Genomic DNA, 20,575 nt, shown 5'->3' with positions numbered 1-20,575 from the left:
ACAGAACTACTGAATTCCAACGATTTGGCTTACAATGCTTTTGGCCTACGTATGACTCAGTGATACAGATCCACGAAGCAGCAGGTTTGGAGGAACAGCCCTTGCAAAAAATTCAGAATGCCAGCACCTTCTATTTTTACATAGTATATAACAATATTTACTTGGTATAAGTAAATACCTGATAGTAAATAGCCAGTTCAACTGGTTCCACAAGTGGAAATTATCAAGTCACAAAATCTTCCCTGGGGAAAAAAACACAGGTACCTGTGTAAATGAAGCAAGAAGTACCGGATCAAAGATGAAGTTTTCTTTCCTGTTTGGCTGGAGTTTTTCACTGTGGTCCTGCTTTTGGCTCACTGTTTAGGCCAGTGGTTCTTAAGGCCAGCCTAGAAGCAGCAGCATCCCCTGGGAATCTTTTACTAACTAATGGGAGATGTCCAGTCCCCACCCTAGAACTATTGAATCAGAATGGAGCCCAGCAACCTTTTGCTTCACAAGCCCTCAGGTAATTCTGACTCATGCTCAGGCTCATGCTAAGAAAACCAGGGGCTCTGAGTCTGCCCTGGACCCCTTCAGCTCAGAGGAAGACAGGAGAAGCCAGCAAGACTGCTTGTTTTGCTAAAATCTGAGGCAGTTTTCAGGCTCAGACTTGTAGATGAGAGCTGTAGGAAGCAGGTCCTCACTGGGGAAACACTGTTGCAGCCACTGCAGAAGGCGCTTATATTAGCTCGGACAGGCGCCACTCCTTTACTGACAGGCCATTGGTGGTAACTTCTGCTGTTGTCAGTAGGCCTCTATTTAGAAGTGCCTCTCTTGGGATTGTTTCCTTTTTATAGAGACAGGGTCTTGCTATGTTGCCCAGACTGGTCTCAAGCGATCCTCCCACCTTCGCCTCCCAAAGTGCTGGGATTACAGGTGTGAGCTGACACACCCAGCCAAGATCACAAAGGTAGCAAAGGATGGTTTCCATCCATCAACTTCTGGGTTGTGAGCCCAGCACACTTCCATTGCACCACTCTGCTGTTCCCTCTCTCCTTTTTCCAATCAGCACTAGAAAACCACAATGTTAACCTCTCCCCTTTTTCTAATCTGCACTAGAAAGCCACAATGTTGGGTGTAAAATCCATAAGAGTAAGTAAATTCTAATGGCCAATTCCTGAAGGGCAAAGAATTTAAGTGTGTTTTGACTTCTGCTTCTGGCTAGATAAGGCATTACTCTGAGAATCATAGCTTGCAAAGATGCAACAAGCAATTTTTGAACATTTGCTTTAGACAATATATGACCAATAAAATACTGGTGTGGCCTCATGGAACTTATTCTAGAAGAGGCACACAAACCATTAGACTGAAATATGATAACTGCTAAAATGGAGAAGCATACATGGAAGAAGAGGGGCAGGGGCCCAAGTCTGCACTGAGCATCATGGGAGGTTTGACAGAGGAGGTAGCCTCAGAACTGAGGTTTATAGATGAATCGGATTTTCCCAGGGAGAGCGCTTGGGGGAGGGAGCAAGTCCTACAGAAGGAACAGCCCATGCAGAAGAATAGAGGTCTGAGAAAGCATACACAATCAGGAAACTTCAGAAGCAGAATCTGACCTAGAAAACCAACAGATGATTTGAAAAGTCTTTTTTTTTTTTTTTTGACACAGGCTGGAGTACATTGTCACTATCTCAACTCACTGCAACCTCCACCTCCTGGGTTCAAGCAATCCTCTGCCCCAGCCTCCCAAGTAGCTGGGATTATAGGCACACACCACCACGCCCAGCTAATTTTTGTACTTTTAGTAGAGAGGAGGTTTCAGCATGTTGGCCAGGCTGGTCTTGAACTCCTGAGCTCAAATGATCCATCTGCCTCAACCTCCCAAAGTGCTGAGATTACAGGTGTGAGCCACCACACCTGGCCAAGAGTAAATCTTTAAGGAGGAAAATTCTGATGGCAGAAAAATAAATTAGATTTCTAAAACTACTGGTAAGGTCTTTCAGTAAACCAGGTAAAGGATAATATGGGCATGACTAAGGCATTCATTCATTCCTTTACATGCTGTTCTATGACAGACATAGGAGAGAAAAACAGACACTGCCTCTACCCTCACAGAGCTTTCAGTCTAGGAGAAGTCAGAAATTAAATCAGCGTGTAAATATTGCAGTTGTGTCACGTGTGTCATGAAGAAGTACAAGTTCACAACAGCCAACAGCAGTAGATGTGACCCAGTTTGAGGGCATCAGAGAAGGCTTCCCTGAGGAAGCTGAGAGAAGTGAAGTTTTAGGCAGGGGTAAAAGAAATTGGAACAAGGGATGCAACTGAAATACTAAATGGCAGCTGTGGTAGATCAGACTACTGAGTCCAGATATTTTACATACTTTCTTAGTCCATGAATATGGGAGTTGGCTTTGTCATTTGTATGATCATTGTATTAATCCCTTTTCACGCTACTGTTAAAGACATACCCGAGACTGGGCAATTTACAAAAGAAAGAGGTTTATTGAACCCACAGTTCCACATGGCTGTGAAGGGCTCACAATGATGGCAGAAGACAAGGAGCAGAAAGTCATGTCTTACATGGATGGCAGCAGGCAAAAATAGAGCTTATGCAGGAAAACTCTAACTTGAAATAACAATCAGATCTCGTGAGACTTACTATTACAAGAACAGCATGGAAAAGACCTGCTCTGATGATTCAATTACCTCCCATAGGGTCCCTCCCACAACACATGGAAATTCAATATGAGATTTGAATTTGATACAGCCAAACCATATCAGCTATGAAACTGATTTTTACACCATGACTAAGCTTTGAAAACTATTCCTAGTTTTACCATTCCTTTTTATTCCCTCTGCTGTATCCCAAATTGGGGCTGCTCTTCAGTCTAGAGGATCCTGGAATGAAAAAGACCAGTGCTTCAGTTAACCCACAGCCAACATATAACATAAACAAAAAATAAAAAACTTTGCATTGCAAACCACTAAGATTTGGAAGGATTTTCTCTTACCCCAGCATAACGTAATGAAGGTTGACAAATACAGGAGAATTAATAAAGCCAAACTACGGATTAGAGACAAGACATGAAAGAGCAGAAAAAATAGAAGACAGCCTTCAAATTGTGTAGGCTGAGTGATCAGAAAATGTTACTAATACAAAAGGGAACGTAGTGATTTAGGTTTTCACTTGCTGAGTTGAAGGTGCAGGCTAGTGAGAATTAGTATTAGCAGCAAAGAATACCTGGAGAGAGATATTCCCTTGGCAACTGAAAAGGCAAGTTAGGAGACCACAGACAGGTCAGGATTAGAGAGATTTTGTGAATCAGGAGGATAGATGAAATATCTGAAAGCCGTAGTAGACAAATAGAATAAAGGACTGTGGGGGAATGTATGGAATGTGTCTCCTTGGAAACACTTACATTTATAGAATCCTGAGTTATGAGGTGATACACGTCCTAGCTGAAGAGGAGCAGTCAGAGAGACCTAGATAGAGAGGAGCAGGTGGGCAGGGCTGAGACAGGAGGGGTGCAATGCCGACAACAGGTTTGAAAAAAAAACACACAAACCAACCTAAACCAGATCAACACGCTAGGTCTCAGTGCCATTTTACAGGGTTTACAGGGACAGAATCAGGTGGAGATCTTTTTTTTTTTTTTTTTTTTTTTTTTTTTTTTTTGAGACTGAGTCTTGTTCTGTCACCCAAGCTGGAGTGCAATGGCACAATCTCGTCTCACTGCAACCTCCGTCCCTCCACCCCTAGGTTCAAGGGATTCTCCTGCCTCAGCCTGCTGAGTAGCTGGGATTACAGGCATGTGCCACACCTGGGGAATTTTTGTATTTTTTTCTTTTTTTTGAGACGAAGTTTCGCTCGTTACCCAGGCTGGAGTGCAGTGGCACAATCGCGGCTCACTGCAACCTCTGTCTCCTGGGTTCAAGCAATTCTCCTGCCTCAGCCTCCCGAGTAGCTGGGACTACAGGCACACGCCACCATGCCCAGCTAATTTTTGTATTTTTAGTGGAGACGGGGTTTCACCATGTTGACCAGATGGTCTCAATCTCTTGACCTCGTGATCCACCCATCTCGGCCTCCCAAAGTGCTGGGATTACAGGCGTGAGCCACCGTGGCCGGCCGAATTTTTCTATTTTTAGTAGCGATGGGATTTCACCATGTTGGCCAGGCTGGTCTCGAACTCTTGACCTCAAATGAACCCACCTTGGCCTCCCAAAGTTTTGGGATTACAGGTGTGAGCCACTGCACCTGGCCAGGGATCTTGTTGAATGTTAATAATGCAGAGTCTGATTCAACAGTCTTGAGTGGGGTCGAGATTCTGCATTTCTAGCAAACTCCCAGGTGATGCAGATGCTGCTGGTCCATGGACCATATTTTTAGAAAGACTACCGGGAACAGAAGAAATGACAATCATGCAGATACGGTTGATAAAATCCAGATTATGAGAAACTATCACAGCCTAATTTGTTAAACAAAAGATGGAGAGGAAACCTATAGATTAAAAGAGACCTGAGAGACAAAACACCAATCGCAATGTGCAGGCCTTTTGCAGATCCTAACCCGGTTTGTAAAGAAATTCTTCTTAGGACAGTGTGGAAATGTGAGTACTGGGTATCTGATGATATTAGAGAATTATTGAATGAGGGGATGTGATCATAGTATGATGGTTATGTTTTTAAAAGTGATATTTCAAAGGGCTACATACAGTAGGATGTTCTGTGTTTATGACATTCCGAAAAATATAAAACTATAGGAATAGAAAACAGATGTGTGGTTGCATGGGGGTTGGTGGGGGGGTGGAATTCACTGCAAAGGGTTATAGGAGAATTTGGAGAAGTGACAGAACTGTTCTACATCCTGATTGTGATGGTTCTATGACTGAATTAGTTTATAAAACCTCAAAATTAACCTAAAAAGGGTTACTTACCGTATGTAAATTATACCTCAATAATAAACTTGAGCAAAACAAAAAGAAACAAAAAAGGTAAATTGTTGTTTCGAGATACATACTGAAATATTTACCCAAAAAGTATATGATCTAAGATTTGCTTTGAAATAAAGGAGGAGCATGTCGCTATGGGGGTATAGATGGAGCAACACTGGCTTCAATTGGATAATTGTGAAAAGTAGGTGGAAAACACATTAAACTAGTCTCTCTACTCTGTACCTGTCTTAAAATTTTCATAATAAAAGAGGGTTTTTTGGCTGGGCATAGTGGCTCATGCCTGTAATCCCAGCACTTTGAGAGGCCAAGGCGGTCAGATCACCTGAGATCAGGAGTTCGAGACCAGCCTGACCAACATGGAGAAACCCCATCTCTACTAAAAATACAAAAAAAAAAAAAAAAAGAATTAGCCATGCATGGTAGTGCATGACTGTAGTCCCAGCTACTCAGGAGGCTGAGGAAGGAGAATTGCTTGAACCTGGGAGGCAGAGGTTGTCGTGAGCTGAGATCACACCATTGCACTCCACCCTGGGCAACAGGAGTGAAACCCCATCTTAAAAAACAAACAAAGAGGTTTTTGTTTTTGTTTTTGTTTTTAATCAAAGAAGCAAAGGGCTTCATGTGATTGTCCCCACAAGCACCAACATAGCTGAGAGCTGCAAGAACACAAGTTGGTGAGGGAGGTACCTATGGGTACCTATAAGAAAGCAGTTCTGGGCCGGGCGCGGTGGCTCAAGCCTGTAATCCCAGCACTTTGGGAGGCCGAGGTGGGTGGATCACGAGGTCGAGAGATCGAGACCATCCTGGTCAACATGGTGAAACCCCGTCTCTACTAAAAAAAATACAAAAAAAAAAAAAATTAGCTGGGCATGGTGGCACGTGCCTGTAATCCCAGCTACTCAGGAGGCTGAGGCAGGAGAATTGCCTGAACCCAGGAGATGGAGGTTGCGGTGAGCCGAGATCGCGCCATTGCACTCCAGCCTGGGTAACAAGAGCGAAACTCCGTCTCAAAAAAAAAAAAAAAAAAAAAAAGCAAGCAAGCAGTTCTGGCCGGGCGCTGTGGTTCACAACCTGTAATCCCAGCACTTTGGGAAGCGAGTGGATCACTTGAAGTCAGGAGTTCAAGAGCAGGCTGGCCAACATGGTGAAACATCATCTCTACTAAAAATACAAAAATTAGTCTGGGATGGTTGTGCGTGTCTGTAGTCCCAGCTACTTGGGAGGCTGAGGCAGGAGAACTGCTTGAACCTGGGAGACAGAGGTTGCAGTGAGCTGAGATCGCGCCTCTGCACTCCAGCCTGGGCAACAGAGGGAGAATCTCTCTCAGAAAAGGAAAGCAGTTCTGTTCCAACCTGTGGTTGTTACCTTTCCCTTTCATTCCAGAGAGCACAGGACTGGCAGTGGAAGGTTACCCGTGTGAGGCAGCAAATAACAAATAGCCTCTCCAAGAGAGCACCCACACCCCTCTCTTCATGAGAAAATCCTTGTACCCAGGGAGACTTTGGTAAATAAGCTGATTATCAGCTGTCTGGGTGGGGCCTAAGTGGTACTTTGGCCACAGACTCTCTGGAACCAGGAAGCTAGAAAGGTCAGAGACTGATCAGTGTTACACTCTACAATCCAAGGAGCCTCTTGCGGCTGGGCTGTGAGGGAGTAGGCAGGGGCACGTCAGAGGCTACCTGTCGTACCTGCTGGAAGGGCTGCCTCTCAATGGCCTGTAGTCTTCCTCCTCCCCTCACTCTGCCTTGTGTTCAGCCTTTCAAAAATGAAGAAACAATCTGGCAAAATAGAGGTGGCGCTGAAGAAGGAAATGAAGAGGGAGGAAGCCAGGTTGGGGTAAAATGTGATATGGGTCAGGCTTGTCTCAAACCCCTGACCTCATGATCCGCCTGACTCAGCCTCCCAAAGTGCTGGTATTACAGGCATGAGCCACCATGACCGGCTCCCACATTTTCTTTATCCAGTCTACCATTGATGGGCATTTTGGTTGATTTAATGTCTTTGCTATTGTGAATAGTGCTGCAATGAATATATATGTGCATGTGTCTTTCTGACAATGATTTCTATTCCTTTGGGCACATACCCAGTAATGGAATTGCTGGGTTGAATGGCAGTTCTGTTTCTAAGTCTTTAAGGAATCGCCACACTGTTTTCTACAATGGTTGAACTAATTTATACCTACACCAACAGTGTATAAGCATTTCTTTTCCTCTGCAACCTTGCCAGCAACTTACATACATTTTTTTTACTTTTTAATAATAGCCATTCTGTCTGGTGTGAGATGGTATCCATTGTGATTTGGGTTTGGATTTCTCTAATGATCAGTGATTTTAAGCTTTTTTCTCATATGCTTGTTGGCTGCATGTATGTCTTCTTTTGAGAAGTGTTAATGTCCTTTGTCCACTTCTTAATCAAATTGTTTTTTTCTCGCAAAATTAAGTTTTTTATAGATGCTGGATATTAGACCTTTGTCAGAAGCATAGCTTGCAAAGATTTTCTCCCATTCTGTAGGTTGTTTACTCTGTTGATAGTTTCTTATACTGTGCAAAAGCTCTTTAATTAAATCCCATCTGTCAATATTTGATTTTGTTGTGATTCCTTTTTGCATCTTCATCATTAAATCTTTTCCCTATGTGCAGAATATTTCCTAGGTTGTTTTCCAGGATTTTCAGTTTTGGGTTTTACAGTTAAGTCTTTAGTCCACCTTGAGTTGACTTTTGCATATGGTTTAAGGAAGGGATCCAGTTTCAATCATCTGTATATGGCTAGCCAATTATCTCAGCACCATTTATTGAACATGGTGTCCTTTCCCCACTGATTGTTTTTGTCAGGTTTGTAAAGATCAGATGGTTGTAGGTGTACAACAGCCTTATTTTTGTGCTCTCTATTCTGTTCCAATGGACTACGTGTTTGCTTTTGTACCAATAGTACCATGCTTTTTTGGTTACTGTAGTCCTGCAGTATAGTTTGAAGTGAGGTAGCATGATGGTTCATGTTGGCATCTATTGGATATTGGCATAAGTGATTTTTAATTGAAACCTAAATATTTATTTATTGTTATGCAACTCCAGCTCTTATTTAAATCTTCTATTTTAACTGGATTTCTCTGACACCACTCCGCTAGGGGGAAAAAGGGGGTATCACCTCATTACTGCCCAGTCCAGATAGACATCCAGGTTGCCTACCTGACATCTGAGGGACACTTCTCTTTACTAATGAGTGGAAATAAAAGTCCAGGTTCTAGGCCGGGTGCAGTGGCTCACGGCTGTAATCCCAGCACTTTGGGAGGCTGAGGTGGGCAGATCACCTGAGGTCAGAAGTTTGAGATCGGCTTGGCCAACATGGTGAAACCCTGTCTCTACTAAAAATACAAAAATTAGCCAGGCATGGTGGCAAGTGCCTGTAATTCCAGCTACTTGGGAAGCCGAGGCAGGAGAATCACTTGAACCTAGGAGGCAGAGGTTGCAGTGAGCCAAGATTGCACCACTGCACTCCAGCCTGGGCAACAAAACAAGACTCCATCTAAAAAAAAAAAAGGCCTGGGTCTCCATGCAGTCTCCACTGACACCTCAAGAGGCAAGAGGAGGCTCATTACTGGCAAGCTGTGATAAAATTCCAGCTCCCTACTTTGTTTTCTCTGACATCACCCTGGTGGGATTGTTGAGATACCTTGTTTCAGTTTCATAAGAATGGAAGTGTAGGCTATCACTTAGTCTTTATAGCTGGGGTTAGGGGGGTCATCGTTTTTTCTGTGGTGTTTGGCTGGAGTAGATGGTTATTGTCTAAAAATTTTCTCTGGTGAGGCTGCCCCTTTCCTGGTCCCTTCACTAGAGAAAGCAGGCTCTGTTGGGGATGTTGTAGTCTATGCCAGCTGCCACTTTGTGTTGATGGATTCTTGAGTTCCAAGTCTTTTGTGTACCTCTTAGATGTTTGTTTTATATGCTAATATAATGCCTAGGATTTTTAGTTGTAACATTTTAGCAGGAACGTTTGTTCCCTCCAAATCTCATGTTGAAAGCTGACCCCTAGTGTTGGAGATGGGGCTTAGCAGGAGGTGCTTACGTCATGGAGGCAGATCCCTAATCAAAGTTTGGTGTCCTCCTCACAATAATGAGTTCTCACTCTATTAGTTGACATGGCAACTATTAGTTGACATGAAAGCTGTTTATTTATTTATTATTATTATTACTTATCAAGATGGAGTGTTGCTCTGTTGCCACGGCTGGAGAGCAGTGGCTGTCAGCTCACTGCAACCTCCACCTCCTGGGTTCAAGTGATTCTTCCACTTTAATCTCCTGAGTGGCTAGGACTACAGGTGTGCAACACCATATCCTGCTAATTTTTGTATTTCTAGTAGAGATGGGTTTCACCATGTTGGCCAGGCTGGTCTCAAATTCCTGACCTCAAGTGATCCACTGGCCTCAGCCTCCCAAAGTGCTGGGATTATAGGGTTGAGCCATGGTTCCCAGTTGAGAGTCGGTTATTTAAAAGAGCAGGCATCCCTTTTGTTCCTTCTCTTGCCATGTGTCACATCCGCTCCCTCTTCATCTCCTGCTATGAGTAAAAGCTTCCTGAGTCCTCACCAGAAGCACACACTGGCACCGGGCTTCTTGTACAGCTTGCAGAACTGTGAGCCAAATGAACCTTTTTCCTTTATAAATTACTCAGCTTCGGCTACTCCTTTATGGCAACACAAAACGGACTAATATAAAGAAGAATAGGGAAAGTATGTCTATGACATATTCCTGGAAGCAAAATTCTATAGCAGACTTTTACAGAAAGCTAGTAGTCTCTCCAACACCAAGGGACTAGATGAAGTGTAGATAGAAAAGAGGAGCAAGGACTGTCCTGGAGACTCCCATGCCAAGAGGAAAGAGGAAGAGGAACTAGCAAGGAAGATTCAGACAGTACAGCTAATGAGATAGGAGGAAAAACAAAAGAATGCAAGACAGATATAGTAAATGACTTTTTAAAGAATAGTTTCAGTGGGACAAAATTCTAACTAGAAGAGATTTAAGAAATAACCAAACAAAGTGAAAGAACTGAGTTGCCAAAGACTACATATTGTGTGATTCCATTTATATGAAATGTCCCAAATGGGTCAGGCCAATATTTTTATTATTATTATTATTTGAGACAGAGTCTCGCTCTGTTGCCCAGCCTGGAATGCAGTGGTGCTATCTCAGCTCACCACATTCTCCTGCCTCAGCCTCCCCAGTAGCTGGGACTACAAGAGTGCGCCACTGCGCCTGGCTAATTTTTGTATTTTTAGTAGAGTTGGGGTTTCACCATGTTGGCCAGGCTATCCTTAAGTCCTGACCTCAGGTGATCCACCCACCTTGGCCTCCCAAAGTGCTGGGATTACAGGCCTGAGCCACTGCTCCGGCCTCAGAATAGGCCAATCTATGTAGGTAGAATTAGTGGTTACTTAGGGCTGGGATTGGGCAGATGGGCTGGAGTGGGGAGAGGGGGAGTTGAGGAAACAGAGACAGAAAATGACTACTAATGGGCACAAGGTTTCCTTATGGGGGGATGAAAATGTTCTAAAGTTAGATTGTAGTGATAGTTGCATAACTCTGAGATATATTTCACATCATTAAATTTTGCACTCTAAGTGGGTGAATTGTATAGTATATGAATTATATTTTAATACAATTATGAAGGAAGGAAGGAAGGGACATATTGGGGAAAATGTGGAATTTTTATGCAGGGCTAATTTGTCTTACATACAGAGTACTAACAATCCAATAGAAAAAAAATGAGACAGGAACAGAAAAATATATGACAAGATGCTTAATTCACAATAACAAAATTATAAACAAACTACATTGAAGCCTGACACAGTTGCTCACGCCTATAATCTCAGCACTTTGGGAGGCCAAGGCGGGCAGATCATGAGATCAAGGGATCAAGACCATCTTGGCCAACATGGTGAAACCCCGTCTCTACTAAAAATACAAAAATTAGCTGGGCATGGTGGCGCACACCTGTAGTCCCAGCTACTCCAGAGGCTGAGGCAGGAGAATCGCTTTAACCCGGGAGGCGGAGGTTGCAGTGAGCCCAGATCGCACCACGGCACTCCAATCTGGCGCCTGGCAATGGAGCGAGACTCTGTCTCAAAAAAAAAAAGGAAAAAAAAACTACATTGAAATAACATGTTTTTCCTCTGATTGACAAAATCCCAAAGTTTGGCAGCATTTAGCAAGGCTTTAGGGCATCAGGCATTCTCTTTTTTTTTGAGAGACGAGGTTTCACCATGTTGGCCAGACTAGTCTTGAACTCCTGACCTCAGGTGATCTGCCCGCCTCGGCCTCCCAAAGTGCTAGGATTACAGGCTTGAGCAACCGCACCTGGCCTCAGGCACTCCATACATTGTTAGTGGGGGTATAAATTGGAACAATCCTACAGAGAGCAATGTAGCAGTATTTATCAAAATTACAAACGCAGGTTGGGCATGGTGGCTCACGCCTATAATCCCAACACTTTGCGAGGCTGAGGCACACAGACTGCTTGAGGTCAGGAGTTTGAGACCAGCTTGGCTAACATGGTGAAACTGCATCTATCTCTACTAAAATTACAAAAATCAGCAAGGTATGGTGGCAGGTCCCTGTAGTCCCAGCTACTTGGGAGGCGGAGGTTGCAGTGAGCCAAGATGGTGCCACTGCACTCCAGCCTGGGCAACATAGTGAAACTCCATCAAAAAGCAAAAAACAAAAAACAAAAAATGATAGAAAATAGTCCAGCATATTTTTAGGTTGATGGAGGATGATGCAGACATTTAGATTATTTCTGCCTTTTACTGTATTACAGTACCTTTTAAATATCTCTGTTATATCTCTTTATCTGTTTATGTTTCTTTTTCCAGAAGATGAAAAATTCCTTGGAAGCAAGGGCCATCACCCTTCATCTCTGTATCTCCTGCTGCTAGGCTAGTGCTGACATAAAAGCAGTGCTCAGCATATATTTTTTGAAGGATATTGCTGAGGGCTCTCCCCAGGGCTGTCCACCATTTGAATGAATCCAGAACACCTCAGCACAAGGTTCAGGCTTCAGTCTTGCAGCAAGGTCTGCTTGGGTTGGAATTCCCAGGAAAAAAAATCCCAGAAGTAGCACAACTTAAGTCAAGCAGATGGAGCAGAGAAAGATAACTGTGCTCACAGTGAGAACCACATGAGCAAAGTCAGAGGTGCTGGCATGACAATGATGATGAGGATGGTGGTGGTAGTGATGATAACGTAGTTCACATTTATTGAGTCTACTATGTACCAAGAACTGTTTAACTTTTATCATGTATTAGTTAATTTCTGACAAGAAGTCTATGAAGAAGGTATTACCTTCATCTTACAGATGGGGAGTCTAAGAGAGGAATAAATTGCCCAACATCATATAACTATGAAGAATACATGTGACCAAAAGAACATATATAGTGCCTTGATGCAGAGACTTGATCTGATTAAAAAAAAAAAAAAAAAAAATTTATTCTTACACTTTTTCTGACCTCCCCTCTTCTTCCTACCTACCAAGTGTTTAATAAATATATGCCAGAGTTTATTTTCCACAAATTTGCAAAAACATTCCTTTGTCCCTGACCTAAGGGGTGAGAAATCTATTGTAATTCTTGCTACTGGATATAGATGCAGAAATAATGCCAAGGAATTTTCCTAGATTCAGCTCTTGATTTAACTTCCTTTCCCATACACAGCTTGGCATGTTTCAAAATTAGTTTCTTCCTTACAAGTAGAAATTGTCCTTGAAATGTAGTTTTTGGGGGGTCTAAAATGATCTTTTTTTCTTTTCTTCCTGTTTCCTTGATCTGGGCCAGAAAGAAGACAGCTTACTAAAATGCGCAAACTTAGTTCCTCCCATACTACTCTTCCTTTCTGTATTTCTACCTCCCTTTGGAAAATATTCCTGTTCCCCAAAACACTTGAAAAACTCATACGGTTACCAGCAAGTTAGGGGTAAATTTACCTAAATTGATTGCTTTTAGGATTCCTCTATTTTTATTTTTTGAGACAGGGTCTCACTGTGTTACCCAGGCTGGAATGCAGTGGTATGATCATGACTCACTGCAGCCTCAACCTCGTGGGCTCACATGATCCTCCCAACTCAGCCTTTTGAGAAGCTGGGACCCAAGTAGTTGAGATGGTAAGTGAGCACCACCACACCTGGCTAATTTTTTTTTTTAAGTTTTTTGCAGGGACGAGGCCTTGCTATGTTGCCTACGCTGATCTTGAACTCCTGGCTCAAGCAATCCTCCCACCTCAACCTCCCAAAGTGCTGGGAGTACAGGCATGAGCCACGGTGCTTGACCTGGGATCACTAATGTAATGCTGCTGAATACAGAAAGGTGATTCTGTTTAGTCTGGATCTCCATGGCTGAAAGATTCTGCCTTCAGGCCCTGTTATGATAGGCTGAAATATGTCCCTCTAAAAATGTGTATTAAGTCCTAACCCTCGGTACCTCAGAATGTGACTGTAATTGGAGATAGGGTTTTTAAAAAAAGTAATTAAGTTAAAATGAGGTCATCAGGGTGGGCATTAATCCAATGACTGGTGTCCTTATAAGAAGAGATTACGAAAGACACAGAGGAAAGACACAGAGAACAGATGGCAGCCGATAAACAAGGAGAGAGCCTCAGAAGAAAGCAATCCTGCTGACGTCTTGACCTTGGACTTCTGGCCTTCAGAACTGTAAGAAAATTAATTTCTAGCTGGGTATAGTGGCTCATACCTGTAATCCTAGCACTTTGGGAGGCTGAGGCAGGTAGATCACTTGAGGTTAGGAGTTCAAGAGCAGCCTGGCCAACATGGTAAAGGTGAAACTCCATCTCTACCAAAAAAAATACAAAAATTAGCTGGGCATGGTGACACGTGCCTGTAGTCCCAGCTACTTGGAGGGCTAAGGCAGGAAAACTGCTTGAACCCAGGAGGTAGAGGTTGCAGTGAGTCAAGATTACACCACTGCATTCCAGCCAGGGTGACAGAGTGAGACTCTGTCTCATTCATAAATAAATAAATAAGTAAGTTTCTGTTGGTTAACCCACCCAGTCTGTGTTATGCTGTTATGGCAACCCCAGCAAACTAATATAGGCCCTTACTCAGAGCCCACCTTTCTCACTGTGTCAAACACTGAACTTTCACATCTATATACCCAACAGTCTACTGGACTTCTCCACTTATCACACTGCCACTTCACATTCAGTGTGCCCAAAGCATCACTCTCTTTTTATTTTTATATATTTTTTTAACATTTGTGCCATTGCACAAACAACACTCATTGCTCTCTACATGCCTCTCTTCCTTATCTCACTGACACCCCTATATCAAGCAAGAAATCTAGTTGTCATTCTGAATTTTGCATTCTCTCTCCATTCCTACTTCCTATTAGTTATAAAGTTCTATCTAGTCCACCTCTTCAATCTTAATTTCGTAATTTACTTTAAAAAATTTCAGATCAAAAAAAGTTGAAAAAATAATACAATGAACAGCTTATACCCTTCACAAAATTCACGATTTGTTAATATTTTTTTCTATTTGCTTTCACATTCTCTTTCCACAGGTAGTTTTTCTCTGGAACCATTTGAAAGTAAATCTCCTGTAATCCCAGCACTTTGGGAGGCCAAGGCAGGCAAGTCATCTGAGGTCAGGAGTTTAAGACAAGCCTGGCCAACATGGTGAAACCCCATCTCTATTAAAAATACAAAAAAATTAGCCGGGCGTGGTGGTGCATGCCTGCAGTCCCAGCTACTTGGGAGGCTGAGGCAGGAGAATTGCTTCAACCCAGGAGGAGGAGGTTGCAGTGAGCCAAGATCGTGCCACTGCACTCCAGCCTGGGCGACAGAGCGAGACTTTGTTTCAAAAAGAAAAGGTAAATCACAAACACCATAATATTTCTCCTATAAATACTTTAGCATGCATCTCCTAAGAACAAGGGTTCTCTGCTACATGTCTTCAATATCAATGATGTAATCAAAGTTCTAGCCAGAACCACTGGGCAACGCAAATCAATAAAGGGCATACTAATTGGAAAGAAACAAGTCAAATTATCTTCATTTGATGATGACATGATCCCATATGTAGGAAATCCCAAATAACCCATAAGAAAATTAGTAGAGCTAATAAATTTAGCAAAGTTTTAGTGTTACGATCAACATGCTAAAATCAGGTATTTCTATATACCAGCAACAAACAATCTGAAAAGGAAATTAAGAAAACAATTTCACATACAATAGAATGCGAAAGAATAAAATATCTAGGAATAATATTAACTGACAAGGTGAAAGAGATGCACACTGAAAACCAAAACATTGCTGAAAGAAATCAAAGACCTATGGCTGGGCGTGGTGGCTCACACCTGTAATCCCAGCACTTTGGGAGGCTGAGGAGGCGGGATCATGAGGTCAGTTTAAGACCAGTCTGATCAACATGGTGAAACCCCATGTCTACTAAAAATGCAAAAATTAGCCAGTTGTGGTGGCAGGCACCTGTGATCTCAGCTACTCAGGAGGCTGAGACTGGAGAATAATTTGAACCTGGGTGCAGTGAGCTGAGATCATGCCATTACACTCCAGCCTTGGCAACAGAGTAAAACTCCATTTCAAAAAAAAAAAAAAAAAAAAAAGAAGGAAAGAAAAAGAAAAAAAGAGAAATCAAAGACCTAAATACACTCATGCATGACTTAATGATAGGAATACATATTCTGAGAAATGCATTGTTACACGATTTCATCATTGTGTGGATATCAGAGTATACGCACACAAACCTAAACGGTATACAGCCTACTACATGCCTGGGCTCTATGGTATAGCCTATTGCTCCTAGGCTGCAAACCTGTACAGTATGTTACTATACTGAATACTGTAGGCAATTGTAACACAATGGTATTTGTCTATCTAAATATAAAAAAAAAATACAGCTTTAAAATATGGTATACAAGATTTAAAATAGTAAAACTGCATAAGGCATTTACCATGAATAGAGTTTGCAGCACCAGAAGTTGCTACAAGTGAGGGTGAGCCAATGAGTGGTGAGTGAATATGAAGGCCTAGAACATGACTGTATAATACTGTATACTTTATAAACAGTATATCCCTAAACTCCACTAAATTTATGCAAAATCTTTTGTTTCAATAATAAATTAACCTTAATTTATTCTAACTTACTAACCTTTAATTTTTAAAAACCTTTTTGACTCTTTTGTATTAACAATTAGCTTAAAACACAAACATCTGTAAAGCTAGACAAAAATATTTTCTTTCTTTGTATCTTAATCCTATAGACTTTATTCTTTCTTTTTTTACTTTTTAAACATTTTTGTCAAAAACTAAGAAACACACACATTAATTCAGGCCTAGATGGGGTCAGGATCATCAAGGTGTCACTAGGTGATGGGAATTTTCCAGTTCCACCTTTTTCCTTTTTTTGAGATGGAGTTTTGATCTTGTTGCCCAGGCTGGAGTGCAATGGCATGATACTGGCTCACCACAATCTCCACCTTTTAGGTTCAAGCGATTTTCCTGCCTCAGCCTCCTGAGTAGCTATGATCATAGGCACGAGCCACCACATCCGGCTAATTTTGTATTTTTAGTAGAGATGGGGTTTCTCTATGTTGGTCAGGCTGGTGTTGAACTCCTGACCTCAGGTGATCCGCCCACCTTGGCCTCCCAAAGTGTTAGGATTACAGGTGTGGGCCACCACGCCTGGCCCCAGTTCCGCATCTTACGGGACCAATGCTGTATGTGCATGGTCTGTAATTGACCAAAACTTTGTTATATAGCACATACATATAAGAAGACATTTTGTGTGGATGAGTTGGAAGACTTATTATAAAGATGGCAGTACTCCATAAATTGATCTACAGATTAAATGCACTCCCCATCAAAATTCCAATGGCATGTTTTGCATAAATGAACAAGCTGATCCTAAAATTCATGTGGCATTGAAAGGAATCCTTAAGAACTAAACCCTTCTTGAAAAAGAACAAAGTTGGAGTACTTTTACTTCCCTATTTTGACACTTGCTACAAAGCTACAGTAATCAAAACATATAGCACTGGCATAAGGATAGACACGTGGACCAAGGAAATAGAAGTTAGAGTCCAGAAATAAACCGATACATCGATGGCAATTAATTTTCAACAAGACTGACAAGACCATTCCATAAGAGAATAACAGTCTTTTTCAACAAACAGTGCTGAAACAACTGGCTATCCACCTGCAAAATAATTAAGCTGGACTCCCTACCTCACACCATATTTAAAAATAAACTTAAAATGGATCAACAACCTAAATATAAGAACTAAGACCATAACATAAAGTCTTTAAGATTAGATTTTAAAACATAAGGGTAAACTTTATGACACTGAATTTGGCGATGTATTTTTAGATGAAACCAAGAGCATAATAAATAACAATTTAAAAAATTATATAAATTGGACTTCAAAATTAAAAACTTTAACATTACTAAGAAAGTAAAAAGGTTACAGAATGGGAAAAAAATATTTGCACATCACATATCTAATAAGAGTTTAGTGTGCTGAATATATATATTAAAAAAACTGCTACAACTCAGTAACAATGAGACAACCCAATTTTAAAATGGACAAATGCTTTGGGAGGCTGAGGCAGGAGGATCACTTGAGGCCAGGAGTTCAACCAGCCTGGGCAACATATGGAGACTTATCTCTACAAACATTTAAAAAAAATTTTTTTTTTTTTTAAATTCGCCAGGGTCATGGCAAGTGTGCTGAAGACCACTGGCCTTGTGGGATTGGCTGTATGTGAGAATCCATAAAAGAAGCTAATAATATTATACACAAAGATTTTTTTAGGCTGGGCACGGTGGCTCACACCTGTAATTCTAGCACTTTGGGAGGCCAAGGTGGGTGGATCATTTGAGGTCAGGAGTTCAAGACCAGCCTGGCCATCAGGATGAAACCTCATCTTTAAAATAAATAAATAAATAAAAATAAAATGTACCTATTTCATAAAAATGTAGTCATACAATATTGACCTTTTGTGTCTGTCTTCTAATCTTTTGAGTCATAGCATGTATCAGTACTTCACTCCTTTTATGGCTCAATAATATTCTAATGTAGGTATAGACTGCAATTTGTTTATCCATTCATCCATTAATAGACATTTGGGTTGTTTCCCCCTTTTAACTATTGTAAATAGTTCTTCTGTGTTTGAGTACTTGTTTTCAATTATTTTGGGGATATATACCTAAGAGTGAAATTGCTGGGTCAGTATTTTTTTATGTTCTCAAGCAAATCCCTAAAAATGCAGCTTATAGAAAGTATATAGAACAGATTACAAATGAGACACTGCCTATGGTTGAAGAGAAACCAGATGTTAAAAAATTAGAAGACCGGCCGGGCGCGGTGGCTCAAGCCTGTAATCCCAGCACTTTGGGAGGCCGAGGCGGGTGGATCACGAGGTCGAGAGATCGAGACCATCCTGGTCAACATGGTGAAACCCCGTCTCTACTAAAAATACAAAAAACTAGCTGGGCGTGGTGGTGCATGCCTGTAATCCCAGCTACTTAGGAGGCTGAGGCAGGAGAATTGCCTGAGCCCAGGAGGCGGAGGTTGCGGTGAGCCGAGATCGCGCCATTGCACTCCAGCCTGGGTAACAAGAGCGAAACTCCGTCTCAAAAAAAAAAAAAAAAAAAAAAATATTAGAAGACCAACGGGGTGCAGTGGCTCAATCCTGTAAACCCAGCACATTCGGAGGCAGAGGTGGGCAGACCACCTGACGCCAGGAGTTTGAGAACAGGCCAACGTGGTGAAACCCCATCTCTAGTAAAAATACAAAAGTCAGCCAGGCATGGTGGTTTATGCCTATAGTCCCAGCTACTCAGGAGGCTGAGGAAGGAGATCCTCCCAACTCAGCCTCCTAAAGCACTTGGATTATGGGTGTGAGCCACTGTGCTTGGCCACCCTAGCACGTAGTTCTAAACTTTACTCTTTGCCTCACATTAATTTACTCCCACTACTACAATAAAAATAATTAAGCGAAAAAAACAGGGGGAGCTAAGAGCTTGTACAGATACTTCTCTAAGATGTACAAATGGCCAACAAACATTAAAACATGCTCAACATCATTAGTCACTAGTGAAATGCAAATCTAACCATAAATGAGACCTAGCGACTTCAGAGGCTGAGGTGGGAGGATGCTGGAGGCTAAGAGTTCCAGATGAACAGGATCTTGCCATCCTGTTTCTAGAATAAATTTTTTAAAAATTAAAAAAAAAACAAAAGTGTTGGCCATAATGTGGAGATCCTCATACACTGATGGTGGGAATGTAAAATGGTTCAGCTGCTGTGGAATAGTTTCACGGTTTCTCCTTGAGTTGAGAATAGCATTACTTTAAGACCCAGCAATTTCACTCTTAGGTATATATCCCCAAAATAATTGAAAACAAGTACTCAAACACAGAAGAACTATTTACAATAGTTAAAAGGGGGAAACAACCCAAATGTCTATTAATGGATGAATGGATAAACAAACTGCAGTCTATACCTACATTAGAATATTATTGAGCCATAAAAGGAGTGAAGTACCAATACATGCTACCACTCAAAAGATTAGAAGACAGACACAAAAGGTCAATATTGTATGACTACATTTTTATGAAATAGGTACATCCACTGAGACAGAACACAGATTGGTGGTTGCCAGGGCCTGGTGGAAATGGGGAAGGGGGTCAACTGTTTAATGGGGTATAGGGTTTTCTTTTAGGATGATGAAAATGTTTTGGAACTAGATAGAGATGGTGATCGTACAGCATTGTGAATGTACTAAATGCCACTGAATTGTTCACTTTAAAATGACTGATTATGCCAATTTCACCTCAACCAAAAAATGACATACAGTACTCAGATTTTAAAAAGATTCCACTTCACCAGGATTCCACGAATTAATGTGAGATGATCAAAGAGAAGTCAGTGGAATCCTTCAACTTTGAATATAAAACAGTCCTAAACTCAAACCTTTGTGATACTGAAGTGGGAAGATGGTATGTGATAATTTTGGAAAGCAAAAATTATTCTTGTTTACTTGATCCCGAACTCTTTTTTTTTTTTTTCTTTTTGACACAGAGTCTTGGTCTGTAGCCTACCTAGGCTGCAGTGCAGGTGAGCGATCTCGGCTCACTGCAAGCTCAGCCTCCCGGGTTCAAGCGACTTTCGTGCCTCAGCTTCCTAGTAGCTCCGTCTACAGGCGCCTGCCACCATGCCCGGCTAAATTTTATCATTTTAGTAGAGACGGGATTTCGCCATGTTGGCCAGGCTGGTCTCGAACTCGTGACCTAAGGTGATCCTCCCGCCTTGGCCTCCCAAAGTACTGGGATTACAGGCGCGAGCCACCGCTTCCGGCCTTGCCCTCCTATTTTCGTACCATCAGACGCACAGTGTCCGGGACCGAAGTGGGGCTCCGCTGGCGCCCAGCTCCAAAACCCAGGGAGAGTGGAAAAGATTAGACAGGGAAGGGGCTAATCCTCAGTTACACGCGGGCTTGCCTCACCAAACCACCACTACAACAGACACCGCCTCATACCAATGTCCGGCCGGCTTCGACTCCCAAGCCCTGATTAACCTCGACCCCGGAAGTGCCGCCCACCAGTGCTCACTTCCG

The 20,575-nt window shown here is 42.0% G+C and overlaps 1 protein-coding gene across 15 annotated transcripts in view; it reads right to left on the bottom strand.

Annotated features, from left to right (window-relative positions):
• Positions 1–20,549, bottom strand: part of ACER2 (alkaline ceramidase 2) — a 71,422-nt gene extending 50,873 nt beyond the window's left edge. For 3 of the 15 annotated variants that reach the window (XM_074394906.1, XM_074394912.1, XM_010338724.3), the window contains exon 1: positions 179–20,549. The gene's annotated coding sequence lies outside the window, so the exon portion shown is untranslated. The remainder of the gene's footprint in view (positions 1–178) is intronic. The other 12 variants (XM_074394905.1, XM_074394909.1, XM_074394904.1 and 9 more) reach the window with 12 other exon arrangements.
• Positions 20,550–20,575: the final 26 nt, after the last annotated feature.

Source organism: Saimiri boliviensis, chromosome 2 (genome assembly GCF_048565385.1).
Source record: "Saimiri boliviensis isolate mSaiBol1 chromosome 2, mSaiBol1.pri, whole genome shotgun sequence".
In the NCBI taxonomy this organism is placed as follows: domain Eukaryota; kingdom Metazoa; phylum Chordata; class Mammalia; order Primates; family Cebidae; genus Saimiri; species Saimiri boliviensis.
Note: the sequence above shows the minus strand (reverse complement) of the source record. Positions and strands in the feature narration are given on the sequence as shown.